General features: G+C 48.0%; 1 long non-coding RNA gene across 1 annotated transcript in view; it reads left to right on the forward strand.

The window, feature by feature from the left end:
- Positions 1–628: 628 nt before the first annotated feature.
- The window catches only part of LOC123627436, a 52353-nt gene continuing 33479 nt past the window's right edge, over positions 629–19502 (forward strand). The window contains exon 1 of the long non-coding RNA XR_006731288.1: positions 629–789. This is a non-coding gene — a long non-coding RNA (uncharacterized LOC123627436). The remainder of the gene's footprint in view (positions 790–19502) is intronic.

Genomic DNA, 19502 nt, shown 5'->3' on the forward strand with positions numbered 1-19502 from the left:
TCTCTCATATTCTATTACTTGGAGATAAGGATGAAGAAAATCCTCAGGACAGACTTGGTTTAAATCAGCGCAGCACAATGCCAGCATTGTCTGTCTTCAAGACGAACTTTCAAATTAACTTTGGCGTGAGCTTTGCCAGAGCTCCAAGCGGCTTTGCTCCCGAGACCCAGCATCCACCCTATTAGGGAGAATTAATAATTCGAATGTTGTGGTTAATCGCACCCATTAGGATGGGGTGGGGGGGCTGAAGCATTTTCCTGCAGGACCTACCCACACCCAGCCCACCTCCGGACGAGGCATTCAGAGCAGTTCGGGCCACGCCCGAGGAGTAGAACCATATAAAACGCACCTGTGTTGTGATTGTCATCCTGTGGCATCCAGTCTGGAAGGCCCATGATGAATTTGGTCCCGGGTATTGGACCGATTTCTGCATAAAGTTATGAGGAATCACTTGTGTAAGGAAGAAGCCATCCATCGGGTACTGACCCGTGGTGGTAACTCACTCGGTTTCCCAAGGAAAGGTCCTTCTGTGAAATTCATTCCACCTTGTGAAATCCACGTTATCATTTCATAATGGGGCTCGGCAACTTCGAGAGAAGCAGCTCATCCTACTCAGGCAACTGGGGAGCTTCGGTCACCGTGTGTGCCCTGACCCCACGTGGAGCTGGTGGCTTTTCTCTGCTGGTTTGCTGGTGACATCTTTAAGTCTGAGGAGGGACCTTCTGATGTCAGAGTTGGGACTTAACCAGGACACATGTTTTTGACCCAATCTGGATTTCATCACAGTCAGTGAGTTTGTAGAGTAATTTTTTTTTTTGTTTGTGTCTCATCCAGTGACTTTCTCTCCATGTTCTCTCGGGTAGAGGTTTCTTTTTGTGTCATTCGGTGTCATGTTTCCCTGTATCCACATGTCTTCTCTGTGGCTGGTTAGCAGTTGGTTAGACCACAGAATCGCGGGAAATGATGGTTCCATCTCCAGGTGAGTCTCTTCAGCCTCGTTCCACGCGGTCCGCACTGGCCAGTGCCCTGGACAGAACATGTGAGATCACGCCAAGCCAGAGCAGGCGGGGAGGGCGGGGGGCCCCGGTAAAGCATCACTTTTCGGGAAGGACTAATCCAAGCAGAGGCTCCACTGATAACAAATACGTTAGACCTTCTCTGGGCGCAGACTGGAGAGTGCTGTTATTGTCCGTGTTTCTACGCCTGCTGTCCAGAGGATCTTGTATTCATGAGACACTTTCCAAGGTCTGTTCTTGCTCAGAAGTTGGACTTAGTTTTTGCACTCTGTAGCAATGTTAGGTTGGAGAAAAATGGTAGATTAGTTTGCAAGAAATGTGAGGTCAATCGATGGAGGGACATGTGCATGCAATCCTAAAGTCCAAGTCAGGTTTTAATTTTGATTTGATGATACGTCTCTGAAAATGTGCAATTTTTACTTGGGTAAGCATGTTCTTTGAAAAATAGCTGGACCCGTGCATGGCTCATTGCACCCCTTTATTGTGTAAGGCTCCCAAATACTGCATGCCCGGTAAGGCCGATAGATTGTTGTAACATTCCAAAGAGTGTTTGTGTAAGTTGTCTTTCTAGAAAACAAATTGAACCTCCCCGTTGAAACAATATTATGCCATTTCAGCATTAAGCGGTACTTCATAAAAAGACTTCAGTAACATTGAGCATTCGATCTACTTTCTGTTTGTTGAAGCGTTTATGGCTCCTACTCAGGACAAGAGCAATAACAAGGAAAGAAATGACTCTGAATACAGAACATTTTATTACACGAGTAAAAAAAAAATGAGAGCGTATCTGTTAGCTCTTGCCAACTTTTGAAATATGGATTCCATTTGTCTTTATTACTCTCTATTCCCATAGTGCCTTTCCCCTATTTATTAATTTTTGAATGTTACTATTAAACAGAGATATGTGCCTACTGGAAACAGTCAAAGCTATGTCGAGAAACTTTACGAACAAGAAAAATATATTTTTACTGTTCCGTCGATAAATGAGGAGGCACGCCATTACTGTAGTTTATAATGTCTTTTTCTAAAAGTCATATGCATTATCACAATAAAATGTCCTGTCAGATCTATAATAATCACGATGACTCATAGATTCGTGATTCTTCTTATTAAGAAAAAAAGGACAGGAAATCCCATATAAATGAGCTGTTTTCCTCAGTAGTGTAATAAAGCATGGGTACTGGTGTATGAGTTTTTGATTGTATCATCCACTGATAATCTTTGGGCTCATTTCCTCCCTGCGAAGAATCAGACCTCCTCCCCCCCAGGACCAGCCCCGTTGGCCGCTAACATCTTAGTGATGCTTCTGCCCCGAGCTGGGGACGTGGCCGCCCGGTCACAGCACCGCCGTGCAGCGTATTTTAAGAGCTGTAAATTTTCACCGTCAGATTTGAGCCAAGGGTGTTAAGCTCGAGAAGATACACATCTGCTTCCTACTCAAATGGTCTTTTGTTGTGCTTCTTGGTGGAGGAGAGTCGTGATGCCCCGAGAATAAATCCCGATGGGTGTGTGTGCAGGGGGTGAATTATGGCGTTTCAAAAAGAAATGCTCATGACTACAAATACATCCAGCCTTAATTCTGCTCCTAAATTCTTTTCTGAGTTACAGGATAATATTTTATTGCTCTTTAATGAACAGAGTGAGTCACTAGCAAATTTCTAAAGTGAAAAACGATTTTGTGACCCGAGTCGTGATCCCCGAACGTATCTGGTTTCTAAGTTGGGATTTCCAAATGTCAGGTTTTCCCAAACAGGATCGCGTGAACACGGTGCCAGAAAACAAAAGAAATGTCCAAGCAACTGCTTGAGAAAAGGGTGTCTGTGGTCCCTGCCGATGTATCCAGCTCAGAAGTGTTTATTCAACACCCACGAGGTTAATTAAAGAACACTTAGTGTTAGATGTGTGTTTATGTTATCCCTGTTCTAATACCTCACCCAGCAAGAGGGAAAAGATGAGAGACCAATGTTACAGCTCACAACGATGCAAAGAGATAAATACAGTCAGTCCTCAGTGTACAAATGGGTTTCGTTCCAAACTCTGTTTGTAAGTCCTTCTTTTGGAACTGTCGATGCATTTTCCCATAGAAACAAAATTGTAAATGGTAGTGAGGTCTCCCAGCCTGCCTACAGAATATACTTAACCCATGTACCACTGAAAGCTAGTATGGGAGAACTTGGTCACCAAGTTTCCATGGAAACATGCATTCACTTAGTCACCCAAGTGTGTGTGAAGTGCTTGCTTGGTGGGAAGGCAGGGACCCCGAGGGTCTTCCATGGTGGGCGTCATGGCGGCACCAGGCAGTCTCTGTCCATTCCTCAGTCTGCGTGTCCAGGCGGAACATGGCGCCATGTGCTACTCGGGTTCACAGGAAGGTGGAGGTGGAGGGTCAGGCAGGACTCTCGGAGGATGTCTGAGCCGATCTTGTTTTGCTGGAAAAGGAGGATGGAGTCGGGGGAAGGAGGGAGAGTGGGGAGCCGCCCAGGAAGGACGTGGGGAGGTTGATTATGTGGAAGTGGGGGCCAGATCCTTGGCGACTGGCAGGTGTGAGTTTGTGTGTCCCACTGGGAGATGGCATTTCAAAGAGGGGACTGACACCATCATATTTATGCTCTACAACTTCACTGGGTCGCATTGTTGATCCTGGCTGGAGACGCTACCGGCACGGGACAGGGTGGCAGCCGGGGGGCCCTGGGGGCCTGGGGGCTTTGAAGGAGGTACCAGGACAGGGTAGGCGGGGAAGGAGAAGAGGGGATGGAGTAAGCACGTTGAGGTGGTCAGTGTGCAGGGCCTGAGGACGGGTTGGACTTTGGTGATGAGAGAACATCAGATAAATGGAAAGAGATGGTAATGCTATTTGCACACATGCACACATGCATGCCACATACAAAGGAGGTGACGAGAGGTGCAGTTTGCCCCCTGGGGGCAGGGGAGCCCAGGGACAGGCCTGTGCCGGGTCGTCACTCCATTCAGAGCGTTGGTGCTCAGGAACGGTCCGGGCGGGAGATGCAGCAGGGGACAAGCGAGACCGCAGAGGGGACACGAGGGTGCAGAGGGGACCCATAGGTGGGGCCACAGCCAGAAGGGAGCAGACGCCCCCAGAAGTGGAGACAGAAGAAGATTTCAGAGAAGACACGAGAGCGAGTGGTCCTGAGATCAGGATTGGGACGTGGACACTGGATTCGGCATCTGGGAGGATGTTGGTGGCCCAAATTGCAACTTGGGAGACCAAGAACATGTCTGTCTTTGTCCCGTGCTGGTGGCTCCGTCACAGAACAGAGAAGCTGCACTAGGATGACATGGAGGGGGGGCTGTTGGCCTCTGTCAGAGGGTGGTGACCACGGGTGGGAGTCGCGGTGGCAGCTGCAGCCCTGGGGGGGGGAGCTGGAGGGTGACATGTGGTGTGTGTGCATGTGTGCATATGTGTGTGCATATGTGTGTGCATATGTGTACATATGTGTGCGTGTGTGCATATGTGTGCATATGTGTGTGCATGTGTGCATATGTGTGCATATATGTGCATATGTGTGTGCATATGTATGCATATGTGTGTGCATGTGTGCATATGTGTGTGTGCATATGTGTGCACGCACGTGTGCAGAACCCCATTCCAGTGGCGGAGCGGGGGAGACCCCGGGAAAGCGTCCTTATGTGACCCCCTGTGGGGAGGGGCAGGTCGTCAGTAAACGGATAAGGAGCTCATCGGTTACTGTGTCGTCATCGTTACCAGAAGGGCCCTATTTAGGGAAGCACCATGGTGCCATCCAGACGCCCAGCACAGCCCAGGCTGGTTCTCCGCTGGCCTCATCTCCCCCCTCCCCCCCACGTCCCCCCCACGGGCAAAGACCCCCACCGCGCCCTCGCCCTCCCCCACCCTGCACACGCGGTGTCATCCCTCACGGATGCTCCATCCTCCTCGGCTCAGCCGTCTCCCTGAACCACCGAGCCCAAAGCTGCCTCCAGCCATCCCTGCGCACGGGTTTTCCCGTCTCTGCCCCTGAGCCCTTCGCTCAGACCTTGTTCCATCAAACTGTGCAGCTTGAAAATAGCATCTCTGTCCCCCCAGACCGTGAGTTTGGAAGCTGCGGAGGGGCCTGTGAGTGCTGATGTTTCGGGTGCCCAGCACGGCGCTCGCCCTCGGACGAGAGGGTTTGTTTAATTACAAATCGGGATGATGATACCGAATTCAAAGGTTAGTTGTTCAAACTACTGATCAGGGAAGACGGTCCTGAGCCCCCTTGGGTGGGTTTGTATTATGGGAAGGTGCCTACGTGCTCTTAAAGCTCTTATATTATTGACCTGCACAGATTCCCAGAGCTGTGTCTTCGGTGATAGGGAACAGCCAGGGTGACTCGTGACCTTTGATTTAAGCATCTGGAAGAGTCAGTTTTATTTTGGGGGAAACTCTGCGTCACCTTTGGTGAAAAAAAGAAACGTACGCGAGGCCTTGGCAAGAGGAACGATTTCATAAATCGATAAAATAAATGAAGCTCTTTGGAGACATTAACTCTTCTATAACCTCTTTTGACAAGTTTGGAAAGGATTTGTTGTGAGACGGAGCCAATTGCAAAGTGAGGCTCGGCGAGTTTTCATTCCTGAGCCCCTGGCCCACGGTCACAGTCCGCGATGCTCGTCTATGGTGATGACTCAGAGGCAGGAAGTGACACTGGACGTATTTTGGTCCCAAACAATCCTTAGGGGGAGGGAGGAGGCCAGAGGAATGAAGCCCTGTGTGGGTTTCCATGTCGTCACCTCCGTGATTGTCATCTTTCCTTCCGAGTCCAGTCCAGGAATGGTTATTGAAATGAAAGATCCGTGTGAGCATCATTTGGGATTTTGGCATCAGAGATGCTAATTCCATTTGGGGATCTATTAAACTCGATCAAAGTGCATTAATAGTATCATAAAAGTTTTGCTTTTACACAGTGTATCGGGGAATCATAGCAGAGGGAGGACTACACTTGCCGTCAAAGTCCAGGCTCCAGTTTCAGATTGTCTCTTTCTGTCTGTATAACTTTCAGTAAGTGTCGCTTGCTAATGAAAGTCTGATGTCCTTACTGGTGACATCGGGATGATAATGCCTGTGGGTGACAATAACAGCACACCAGCACTCACTCCACAGCGGGCTCTGCTTCACGTGGATCCGTTCTCCATCCCTCTGACGTGCTGTGATTGTCATGCATTGTGTAGACGAGGACATCGAAGGTGACAGATTATCTGCCACACCCAGGAGAGGAAGTAGCGGAGCTGGGACTTGAACCCAAGACTTTCTGAGTCTATTACTGAGCTCCTGACCACTGTTTTAGATGTGGCACATGATAAGCTAAAATTCTTGATGTAAACTTTTGGTGTCATCGAAGACTAAGTTGTTCTCGACCGAAAGTCATTCTTGAATGTCACTTGTCTCCAGCCTCCTTCGTTTTCCCCCTAAATCCAGGACGTGTTTCCTACTCGGAAATTTCGTGGGCCACTGAGTCCAATCAGCACATGAGACACGAGGTCCCTGAGGGGACCCCAGAGGGTCCTTGAAGCCTCATCCCCTGGCACAAAAGTAGCGTGTGTGTGTGTGTGTGTGTGTGTGTGTGTGTGTGTGTGTGTGCATGTTTGGATACATGAAATGAAGCAGCAATATGTTTACTTGGAAATGTCCCATTTATTTATTTTTGTTGCTGCCCTATTGCCTTTTGGGGTCTGACTCATAAATTCTTTGCTTTGGTCAATGTCTAGAAAAATTTTTCCTAAGTTTTCTTCTAGAATTTTTGTGGTTTGTGGTCTTACATTTAAGTCTTTAATCCATAGTGAGTTAATTTGTATACATGGTGAGAGAGAGAGGGATCCAGTTTCATTCCTCTGTTTGTGGCTCTCGAGTTTTCCCAGCTCCACGTATCAAAAAGGGATCCTTTCCCCCGTGTACGTGTTTGTCTGCTTTGCCGAAAGTCAGTTGGTTTTTGCTACATCGTTTTATTTCTAGGTTCTCCATTTCGTTTCATTGGTCAATGTGCATACTGTATGTTAGCACCATGCTGGTTTGGTTACTATAGCCTTGTAGTGTGGTTTGAAATCAAATAATGTGATGCCAATTTGCTCTTTTTTCTTAGGATTGCTTTGGCTGTTCTCTTTTTGGGGACTATACGAAGTTAGGATCAGTTTTTCGAGATCTGTGAAAAATGACATTTGTATTTTGGTGGGTCAATGATGAAGTTCAAATAGAAATCAAAAGATTTTTAGCACTAAATGACAAAGATGACTCAAGCTTCCAAAACCTATGCGTTACAGAAAAAGCAGTGCTAAGGGGGGGAAGTTCGTAGCCTTAAACGTTTACATCAAAAAGACAGAAAGATCGCAAATTAACAACCTCTAACGTCACACCTCTAAGGGAACTAGAAAAAGCAAAACAAACCCAACCCAGAGTTCGCAGAAGAAATGCAATAACAAAGCTTAGAGCAGAACTAAATGAAATGGAAACCAATAAAATAAAAAAAAAAAAGAACAATGAAACAAAAAGTCATTTTTTTTTGAAAAGACAAACAAAATCCTTAGAACACTAGCAAGATAAACCAGAAACAGAAGAGAAAAGGACTCAGACAAGCTCACTCAGAAAGGAGACAGGACAACAGACAGCACAGAAATAGATTTACTTATAGGAAAAGTTTTTGTAAAATGACTAACTTCAGTTCTATGTGGGCAACCTAAGCACGTATCTGTCTCCTGTCTGTCTCTTGCAATCACAGTACATGTCGAAAGTCCATTCGCTTTCTTGTGAGGAAGGAGAATCTATATGTTATCGATTCTCTGCATCCACCAGACAGAAAGTGGGGGGTTGGCAGGAGAGAGGGGGCGTCACCAAAGGACGGACATGGATCTCCCGGAAGTCACTTCAGTCGTGGGCTCACGTTGACGGTCCCGGCTAACAAGAGACTGGGATTGTCTGTGGTCATTTGTCCAGTTGATTTCTAGCTCTCACGAACACACATATCCAAACAGGGACATTTCCAGGGTGAAAACAGGCAGTCTGCAATGTCCTCTTTCCCCTCAGGTGCAGCACGGTTGTTAATATTTCGAAAATACAGAAGCTCCTGCGGTGATAAAGGAGGTCAGTTTGCTAAACGGGCACCTCCTTGTTGTGGCTTGGAGATCTGAGCCTGGTTTCTGGGAAACCCGGCAACATGGAAGTGAAAGAGAGTTTGTGCCCGACGTGCTTAGCCAGCAGCGGGCTGCCCAACGCACAGCGTGCCGGCCGAGGAAAGGAGGAAGGAGAAGTCCACACTGCAGTCCGTGGGGCCGGCATCTGTGGGCTCCTATGTGCCTGTCCCCGTCCACTCCTGCGTGGGTTGTTGGGAGCCGGTTTGCTGCACCAACCAACCAACCAGCGATGTGAGTCATGCTTTGTCTCCTAGCTGCCTTCTCCCTGCGCTGGGGAGGCTCAGAGTTATCCTTCTGCCAGGAAGTACCCAGCAGGGTCTGTCTACACAGCAAACTCCTGCTGGGAGAGGGAGGCATGCTGGGTGGGGCTGTTTCATTGTAAGGTTTTTCTGCTGTTCTTGCAACCCCGGATGGACCCACAGATGCTCGAGGAGCCGAGGTTCTAATACACGTTCTTAATCACCGTAATGAGGTGAGCAAAATGGCAAACCATTTGGGGCTCTTGGGGAAACGTTTGCAAACCTGTACAACAAGGCAATAAAAAATATTCAGATTGTCAGAAATCCTGATTCAGGTGAAGGAAGCTCTGCTTTTGTCCATCACCCCTTTGATAAGTCTCAAAACAACCCCCCGCCACGATCCCCACTTCTCCTTCCTCCCCACGAAAGACAAACACCATGGAAATATTAAATAATGATAATAATAATAGCAATGGGAAAATGATACTCGAATGGTCAGACATCGAAGTGCATTGTAGGCACTTAGAACAACTTGACTTCACGTGCTTTTAATGCATTTATATGCCGTGCAGCAATCTGCTGGGTTGTGGATTTGAACATGCTGCCCGTGGTATTGGCAAGATAAGGACTACTGAGTTGAATGTTGGTTCACTAAATACCTGGGACTCATTCACAGTGTCGGCTGTAGGAGCAGAGCTGACAACCTCCTTACGGCCGCTTTGAGAGGAATTGTGCCGTTACTGCATGTAGTTGTTACGTTTCGGGGCACGTGATTTCACCAGTAGCTTTGCCAAACTTTTGCAATAACAGGATTCTATTGTATTTCCATTTTAGTACCAGAGTCTCATGCATTGAAGTTTATTTGAAAAAAGGAAACAACATAAAAAAAGAATGAAGTTCAGCCAAATCCAAGGTATTCGGGATTTAAACTATAAAATCTCCAGCAGGAAGATTATCCCCAACTTTTGCTTCTCTTCCTCATCCTTAGTGTTTCCCGTCTTAGGTCAAGTTCCTGCATAGTAGCCCCCCCCCCCACGAAGAGTCCGTGGGTTGTAAGTAATTAATTTCTTGTGCAAAATGCAGCTTAGATGCTTTTATAGTGTGTGTGCATGTGTGTGCATGTGCATGTGTGTGCCTGTGTGTGCGTGTGTGTGCGTGTGTGCATGTGTGTGCATGTGTGTGCGTGTGTGCGCGTGTGTGTGCATGTGTGTGTGTGCCAGGAGAGTGAAGGTTGGGAGGTTTTGATGATATTTTCTAATACCTACATATTTAAATTACACAGACCTTAAGACCGCTCCTTCCTATTCATGTAGGACAGATCATTAAGAGATTTCTGCATTTTATCCATAATGTACTTTTCAAAGCTAAACTATTAGGATGGAATGACCGACCAGCTTGCTGTGAACAACACCATGCTTGGAGAACAGGCACAAATACCGACATCATCGTGGGCATGAAGCTGTCTGCAGAGATAGCCTGGTACTTAGGGAAGCACGAACCTTCTAGAAAGATGAACAAAAGGGGAAGAGTCTTATTTTGAATAAAGAAAATCTTAACTGGTGAGAGTGACATCGATGTATGGAGCCAAAGCCTGAACAACCCATAGTTTCTTTATTTTCTCTTTGGTGACATTGTGACTTCCTAACTAAAAAGAAAAAAAAAATCAAGTTAAAGATCAAAGTATTTGGTCAATCCTTTAAACCATTTATTCCCATTGTTTTACACATTAGCACACGTGTTTGAATTCTCCGTCTCTACAAGATCTACCAGGGAATAAGTATATTTAACTGGAAGAGTTGAAGCCACTGGGCATTCTACAAAAGCTGTAAAATGTAACTAATTGAACCCTGGTATTCGCTTTACCAGTAATTTTGGTTTCACTTTTTCAGCAAAGTTTTGACTGGATTTTGGGGCTGGGCGACTCTCTGTTTCTGATGACACAAAGTGGCAAAGTGTGGACATGAACATTCCGGGTCTGGGCCCACCGGCTACAAAAGGCCTGATTGAACCAGTGGCTCCAACCGCAGGGAAAATCTGCCCGGCCTCGCGTTTGGCATGGAGGAGGCGAAACCGTCAGTCAGTAGCATGATTTGTCCTCTCTTTCCAGCCGGCCGCGCGGGGCTGTGGTTGACACCTTCCATGGTCAGACTTGTCCTCCAAGCACTGGGTCCCCCCATTCCTCGCCGAGGCCTTGGCTGGGTCTCCTAGGGGTGGCTCCTTCTAACCCAGTAAACAGGGAAGTGGATGGAATGGCTGTTAAAAAAAAAAAAAGAGTACATTTTAGTGGAAAAATGAGGTATTTTCCATTGTGGTAAAGTGCCTTTTTTTTTTCAATCATAAAATTGCTCAAAAGAGGAAGCAAAAAGAGGAACATGTATTCATTTGTTTTAACTCGGGTTGGTAAAATGAGTTCTTGAGAAAGCTCGCGGGCATCTATTTCGAAGAATGATGACTTCTTCTTGACATCCAAACATCGTATCACTTCCAGCACATGAATCGCCCTGTGATGATCTGCATTTATAAATACGACTACAGATCACCCAGCTAGCAGTTATATGTGGAGTTTCAATATGACCACATACAAAAGAGAAAGAGAATATCTGCCTAAATGACAAGATCACAGGCTGTTCAGGGTAAGACGAGGCCTCTCCTTTGGTGACCGGTTAACTGACACCAGGAAGGGATTGTCCAGGCAGGTGAGGGACCCTGAGTTATTTCCACACCTGGCACTTCTCATGAACCCGTGTAGCCCAGAGTTGCGTGTGGATATGCATGTTGGAGTATAGTCATGTAAGAGCATAGAACCAGACTTGCTATTCAGAGCGACCCTCCCTGTTTGCAGTCCTCTCCAAATGAGCAACTATTTTGTCTATTGATTGCAAATCACAACTGTTCCACGCAGAGAGCAGAGCTAAGGTTTGGGCTACAAGATGTTGAAAACCCTGCACCGAAGCCGCCTACAACGTCCAGCCACAAACCTGCCCCCAGCGATGGCAGAGAAAGCGGAAGGGAAGCAGGTGTGGTCGCTGCCCCGTTGGAAATTACGGTGCCAACGAGACTTTACGTGTGCTGAGCTGTAGGCAGGTGGGGGTTGTTGTGCCGTCCCTGAAGTTCTGTTCTGAGCCCTCCCAGGCCGGGCTGGAGACCGGTTTTTCTTTCTGTGCCGGCTGTTCTAGCTGACAGTGATCATGGCAGCAACACCGCAGCAGCCGTTTGAAATGTGAGCACTTTCCCACCCGAACTTTTCGCCTTGTAGGATTCGATCTTTTCCTTTCCCCTAGCAGATTCTCCTCTGAGTGTGAGTCTAACGAGAGCAGAGCCAAAGCGATCCAGATTGCCCAGAGTAAGGAGGCACAGGGGGGCACTCCTTTACCAAGCTGGAAACAACCGCACACGGCGTCGGGAATCCACTCCTGAGCCTGTTGTCCGTGATGCTGGTTTTCCAGGATTGGGTGCAGGAAACTCTGAAGGAAGGTTGACTCGTCAGATGCACCGGAGGTCAGCTCGCTCTGGAAATGAACTTGCCTCGAGCACGCAGGGTAAATAACGTACATGGAGCCCTTTTCATTACTGGGTTCTTTTCCACCTTCTTATTAAATCCAAAAAAACATTTCAAAGAAGACGTTGCTGCCAAGGAGAACGTAAGAATGAGTAGCCACCTGCATTTGCTTGTATGCACTGAGCACGTGGCAGACTGTGCTTCTTCATTATTTAATAACTGTCATCCTCATGGATAGAGAAACCCAGATTTCGAGATATTAAACACGCTGCCAAGTTCACCCAGACAGATAAGGGCGGAACGGGGACTCATCCCCGGCACTGTGTGGTGGTTTTGTGCCGTGACAGCGGCTCAGGGCCCCAGAGTCCCCTTCCCCATGTGGCCCCGGGTCGGGATTCATCAGGAGGGAAATTTGAGTGGGATTTGGAAGGTGGAAGTGAAGCAGCCGCCATTGTGCTCCAGGTGAACTAATGGTGTCATGCGCCATGACAGTGACAGCTTGGATGTTGCCGCTGGCCTGCTGGGTCACCCTGTGGGCGTGGGGGCCATGGCCTGGGGTCCACGGCTTCTCGAGTCCTGGGCCAGAACCGGACCCTGTGCAGCTTAGTGGCAAAGGGCATCTGTCTTTTGTGCCAGTTGTCTGTGCTGTGGAGGCTGGAGGCCATGAGAGCCAGACGCGGGTCCCAGTTTGTCCTTTGTCTCCCTGTTTTATGTCCCACTTGTCTTCCTGGCTGCTGGACTTACCGCCGACAGTGACTTCAGAGCTGCCACCAAACGCAGAGGCAGCAGCCTCCCATAGGCGTCTTTGCAAATCCTCACCGTCGTGTCCCGTGTAACCTCCATTTCTGATCCCTTAGGGGGGCTCTGCCTCCCCCGTCCAACTGCCCAGGGTCCTGCACTCACTGGGAGAATCGGGGGCTCGGGGGACCAGCTGGCCTCCTCAATCAGACGCTCAGAGGACAAAGTGGGCGGATATACCTGATGCAGAACAGAAAATTAACAAGTGATTTCCGCGTTTTCATTTAGCTCATCAGATTCCAGAGCTCGTGATTTCGTGGCCAGCTATACGTTTAAGATGCGCCAAAAATAAGTTGGTGAAAAAATATTTTGTGGACAACGTAAAAATGACACTTTCCCGATTTCCCAGTCGATGTTTTCCAATCGCTCGGTCACAGCCGACGTCCGACACCCGTGTGGGAACGAAACGTGCCCCGTCCCCGCCCGGGTGACGTCTCTGGGGGACGATGTTTTTCACTCTTCATCCGGGTGGCGTCTTGCAGATAAAGCGTCAACACGTGTCTCTTTTCCCTTAACTTAAAAAACAAAAACGTATTTTATTTTTCCGTGCGCTTTTTCTGGAAAACAATTTTGCGAGGTGCAAGGTGTCGAGGTGCTGAAATCCCGGCCGTGGGAACAGCCGAGCGTGGCCCAGGCCACGTGCATCGGGCCACCTGTCACACCTGTGAGACTGTGACCCTGTGCCCTTGAGCACGGTCCTGTCGCCGGCTGCTCGCACACCCCGGACGCCGGGACTTTCCGGGGCTTCTCTGCCTTCTGCTTTTGGGGTAATATTGGTTTAACCACCAGTAAGCCAAGAAGAAGAACATTAGAAAGACCCGGTTTTCTTCCCTGAGAGCAAGAGGGGTTTATACAACCTGCCGCCTCAGTTTGTTTCTAGGGCTTTCTGTAGCTGCAGAAGGAACCTGTGCTCAGCCCCTGTCGGTACCTTCACCCACCTCACGTCAGCACGTCGCTGTCTGTCCCGGGTGGGACCGTGTGGCCCATCTGACAGCCTTGCACCATCTGGGACAGACTTGTACCAGCAATTGCTTGTTTACCTGCAATTTAAATTTAACTGGGCATCCCGTGTTTTATTTGCTAAATCTGGCAGCCTTAGCGTGGATACTTCCTGCATCTCAAAACCTCCCAGGCTCTTGTCTTCCAAACCCTGTACGTTGGCAGAACCTTCCATGAGAAGCCAACCTTTAGACATCAGATCTTGAGCAATGTGTTTGCCTTTGCGTGCTTGAACGGGCCCTTTAGTTCTGCCACCAAAACAAGACATTAATGGGGCATTTGATGCAAACCTTATTTTGTCGGCTGCTTCGGCTGCAGAGGTGAAGAGTGTGAAGCGTCCGACCAGCAGCGTCCGCCGTTCTGAAACGCAGGGGTTGGGCACAGTAACAAGTAGCTCGAGCTCTTTCTGGGTTACATAGATTTTCTTCTATTTCCTTCTTTATCTTCCGAGTGGCTAGTCGTCTTTTCCTACAAAAGTTATGATTTTTCTCTCTTCAAATCTCAACTGGGGCAAACATTTGTGCATCCAGATTTTGCAACTGAGAAATTCCCATCAGACCAGTTCACGAAAGGCCCTTCTGGACTGGAGTGTGGACTCTTAGTACTCAGCTCACACGGCACTGACAGAGAGGGGTTCGGGGAGACCTGGGAAATGATTGCACAGAGGAGGATATGGCTGAGATTGATACATGCTTTTTTTTTTTTTTTTTTTTTTTTTGAGACAGAGTGTCACTCTGTTGCCCGGGCTAGAGTGCCGTGGTGTCAGCCTCGCTCACAGCAACCTCAAACTCCTGGGCTCAAGCGATCCTCCTGCCTCAGCCTCCCGAGTAGCTGGGACTACAGGCATGCACCAGCATGCCCGGCTAATTTTTTCTATATATATTTTTAGCTGTCCGTATAATTTCTTTCTACTTTTAGTAGAGACGGGGTCTCGCTTTTGCTCAGGCTGGTCTCGAACTCCTGAGCTTAAACAATCCGCCCGCCTCGGCCTCCCTGAGTGCTAGGATTACAGGCGTGAGCCACCGCGCCTGGCTGTATAAATGCTTCTTGAAATGAGTTTGAAATAACATTTATTGTGTTTTTCCACATTCTAAAACTGACATGTTTATTATAGAAAAAAATGCAAAATAAACAAAAGCCAAAAAAAAAAAACCCCAAAATCACTCATAAACCTGACATCCAAAGATAACCACTGTTGATATTTTTGGTGTGCATTTCTAATATTTTTCTATAAATAGAGAAGTTCTTTGAATAAAACACCACATAACACAAAACACTTTGCAACTTTTTAAATTATTCAGCCATGGGTTGTAAACATTTTTTTCAGTGTGAATTGTACAGGTATATCAATAATTCTCAATGTTTTGGGGGTTGTAGTTCTCATTTAAGAAAGTGAAGTGAGTTATGAACGCTTCTTCCAAGAAATCTACTTATAGAGGTGCCCAGAGAATTCTCGTGTGATTTCAGGCCCTTCGAATGCATCCGTAGATCCTACAGGTACAGAGGGCCTGTCCTAAAACATCATGACTGACTTGAATTAGTCCCTGCACATGGGACATTTTGAGGATCTCAATCAGAATTTATTTTATATAAGCTAATGGGGCAATCAGACATTTGTTACTTTGGGACCTCAAGTGCTAATTTTTTGTTTTTGTGGAATCTAGGTGTGTAGAGCATGGCAAAGGGGAGACATGAGCAAATTTGCACGTTGTCCTGTTCACGTGTGAGTTCTGGAGAGAGTTGAGTTGCTGGGTCTTCCCTTTATTCCAAGCCAACAGCAGTCGTGAGCAAGAAACCCGGCTGGGATTTCACAAGAACTTTATCACAAGCCTCATGTTTCCTGTACAAAAGCTGAATCTGCCGGCAAGACTGTAGCTCTGGTCTCAGCAGCAGACTTGTGCTGCGGATACAAAGTTAATTCTCAGTAGGATACAAAGTCAATCCGTTAATCCCTGGATGCTAAACTCGCTGATTTTCTCCTGTCCTGTGGCTGTTCTTCCCCTGTATGTAACGTTCGGTTTCTCTCTGCAGCTAGAAGATGAGGCAACTTGGGAAAGCACTAGAAGGTACAGTTCTCTGCATGAAGACTGCTTGGTCCCGTGGTCCCCTGTGCAGGTCTGGCCTCAGATAGGACCATACAAGTGTCTGCAGCCCGTACAATGCAGGAACAAGGCTGTTAAAATATTATTAACTGCAGGGATTATAGCTGCTAATTTTCAGGCATTTTTCACGTGCTGGCCCTTGGGCTAGGTGATTTACCTAAATCACCTTAAATTCCCACCACCCTGAGAAGTTGGAATCATTTTTCTCTTATGTGGTTCCAAGCCAATAGCGGTCACGAGCGAGAAGCCGAGTTTGCATTTCACAAGAGCTTTGTCACAAGTCTCGGAGGCAGCACCGCGGGATGTTAGGAGCCCAGGCTCCGGTGTTGCACAATCTGGTTTCGTGCTTCTTGGCCTCGTGACCTTGGAGAGCTGCTTAATCTCCTTGTGCCTTGTTTCTCCCATCTGTAAAATGGGGCTAAAACATGGATTTGAGCCCGTCTCCCGGGGAAGCCACTGCCTGAGTCCGTCCCGACCAGATTGTCAGGGTCTCTTTGATTCCTCCCTCCGCCCTCCCTTCTCCGCACCCCCTGCCAGCCAGGTCTCCCTCCTCCTCCTCACCTCTGCACTTGACTTGCGGCTTCCAGGCTCCAGGCTGCGGGACCCTGCTTTCCCGGGTGTGAGGAATGCTAGGGAAGGGGGAGGCACAGGATGTCCTGGGATCTCACAAAGCTTCCGGAACACAGAATTGTCTCTAATAGACGACTGTCTGGAATTGCAACCGGTGGAAGGAAATATCTGGTGGAAAATTCCTTCTTAGTCCTCCTCGAAACACAAAATATGGGAAGCGGCTACTGACTTTTCCTAAATTAATCGGGCTTTGATGGGGGTCTGGGGGGGGGGCTGCAGGCGTCCGTGTAGTCTCTAAATAACATCTGGCCGTGTTTGGACTAACCTGTCCTGTTTGGGCCCAGCCAGGAGGGAAGACAAGCCCGTCTCTCCCCGCGGAAGCCCACGGCCAGCCTTGCAGATTGACAACCACCCCTTTGTTTTCGCTTTACGTAGCGGGTAGGAGGAGGAGGAGGAAGGATCGTAATTATAAACATCTGGTTTTTACTGTATGATTAGGTCATGTTGAAGAGTTTGGGAAGCCTTCCATCCGTCTCGGTTAATATCTTTTCAATTATGTTTGCCTTGACATTTGCCCTGGGCGCTGCAAGTTCTCATTACGCCTTCTGGAATCTTCCGTGCACGGCGGGCTTGGTGAGAAGTTCGCCAGGGAGGCAGGGACCGCTCGATGCTACTGCTTGGTCGGGGGGAGGCAGCCGGCAGCTCTGAGGGGCTGGGGAGAGGTTGCCCAGACGTGGGGAAGGAAGAGAGAGCTTGGGCATTCCTTTGCCTTATACTTTGGCTTTATTTTACTTAAGAGTTCAGTGACCAAGACGTCAGGGACAATCTTCACAGCCCTGAGGGACTCTTTTCTGAATTAGAGACACAGCTGATAGCAGGAAGCCCGTTGTTTGCGAGAAAGCATCGTTTGATTAGCAATACAACTAGCTATCTGCAATAATCTCCCCGTGAGCGTCAAGTCCAGATATTGAGAGTCGAGACCTGAAACGAAGGAAAAGTGTATGAACTAAACACACTGATTGCTTCGTTCCACAGGTGTTCTGTTGTTGTTTGAGCAACTTCTAAATATTCAGCTCATCGTAAAATGATGTGCAGGTACAGGGGTACATAAGAGATTGTCTCCTGTTGCAAAAACCGTGTGGTTTAGTTGGGTTTTTTTGAAAGCGGCATGGTGTTGAGTAAGTTTTACTGATTTCTTTGTGTTTTTGTGTACTTTCGAGGACGTCCACCCCATTTTAATATACATAAATGATGGTGTCATCAGTACTCCATGCAGTGCCAAAAATAGCTCGTTCAAAGCGGGCAGGAAGGGACAGGAGGCTACGGGGACGGGTGAGTCCCCCGCGGTGGTTCTAGAACAGGTTGGTCAAGGAAGGGCAGCCAGGAACCAGCGCTGGAGACCAGGGGCTGAGGACGGGGGCTGGCCGGGCAGCGGAGAGACTGTGACATCCAAGTGCTGCTCCCAAATGGCCTTTGTCGTTTCCTTTCCTTTTCTTCCTTTCTTTCTTTTTAACTCTTTCAAAAATCATACCCCACACAAAATAAAGAGCTCCTTCGAGAGACATCTTTGTGGATTACTTAGCGTAGACGCTTCATTTTCTACACTCCTTATAATTTCACGTCTGTTTTTATCCAACACTTTGCCACCCAACTAAACCGCGTGGCTTTTGCAAAAGGAGGTGATGTCTTCCTGTCTTTCTTTTTGATGGTTGTGCTCAAAGCAAGTGTCCTTTCTTAAGGTGGAAAACAGGAAAAGGAAAGGAAATCTCGAGGTTGGAGGAGAAACAAGCCCACATTCTTGTGGGTGAAAAAAGGATGCCCAAACCTCGCTTTTCTGGAAAGAGAGATTTTTGGAATTAATTTTTGGCGCCGCACGGAGGTGAATCTTGCGATGCTGGACCTGCCCGGGTAGCAGAGTTGGGGACACCGGGGACAGTCACACTCGGGTTTGCAGCGCCCCGTTCTGAGTTCAGGGACCTTGAGTTTGGACGGTGAGCATGAGGCCTTTGCAAGTAGACAGAATTTTCCAGAACTGGGTACGTAGGACTCTACAGACGGCAAGAGGTCAGATGCCTCTTTCAGAGATTGGTGCTAGTGCAATGCCGGGTGTGTTGGTCTCCAGAGAAACAGAACATTTATGTATATAATATTTTATACATATGAAATATATATAGTGCAAGAGATTGATTTACGTCTACATTCACACATATATAATTTACATATGTCAGATACATGTAAATCATGTGATACATATTTACTGGTTTAATTGTGTAAATATATGTACATATAGTCACATATATTTGCATATTTGTAAAAGAGAGATTGATTTGTTTTAAGATTTTGAGGCGTCGGCTCACGCCAGCCATGGTTGGGGTCGCCAAGTCTGAACATGCAGAACCGGGGACCCGGCAAGCGCTGACGCTGCGTCTCCACCCTGGGGACAGCCCGGAGGCAAAATTCCTTCCTTCTGGGGGAACCTCAGTCTTTTCTCTTACCGCCCCCCCCATGTGCTGGCTGAGGATGGTCGGAGCTGGGGTCCAGGGACGCCCACAGGCACCCGCTGTGCTCTTGTCCCTGTCGTCCCACCGAGCACTCCAGCCTCTCCCGGAGCAGTTGCTCCACCAATGCCCAGGGCTTTCCCAGCCCTTCTGCAGTGGGAGGGGGACCATGGTGGACGTTTCCTCAGTTTCTCCATCGGGTAACGTCTCCTTCTCATTCTTGCCTGCTGTGGTTTCAGACTCCTCCCAGGGCTGGAATTTCGGGTGGGGGAGAGACAGGAAAGGGCTCTGACGGGCTCGGGCTGTGCGCATTTGGCTCCAATGGTCTTCGGGCTTTGTGGATGAGCCAAGCTGACTCGACTTTAGATATTAATTATTCACGTGCAATTAATGCAATTGAGGATTTAGCTCTCGTGCATTACTACCAATTCTTCCCTCCCCTGTTTCTCATGGTTGTAGTCAATCTTTGGTTCATTCAATAGCCGTGTTTATGTAATATTGTTTATGCTGGTCAAAGAGTTTCCTATAATCTTTCCTTACTACTACTATTTCTCCTCCCCCTCCCCCTCTTCCTCCGTCCCTCCCCCCTTCTCCATCCCTCCTGCTCTCCTCTGTCCCTCCCCCTCTTCTTCCTCCTCCTC

This window comes from Lemur catta, chromosome 25 (genome assembly GCF_020740605.2).
Source record: "Lemur catta isolate mLemCat1 chromosome 25, mLemCat1.pri, whole genome shotgun sequence".
In the NCBI taxonomy this organism is placed as follows: Eukaryota; Metazoa; Chordata; class Mammalia; order Primates; family Lemuridae; genus Lemur; species Lemur catta.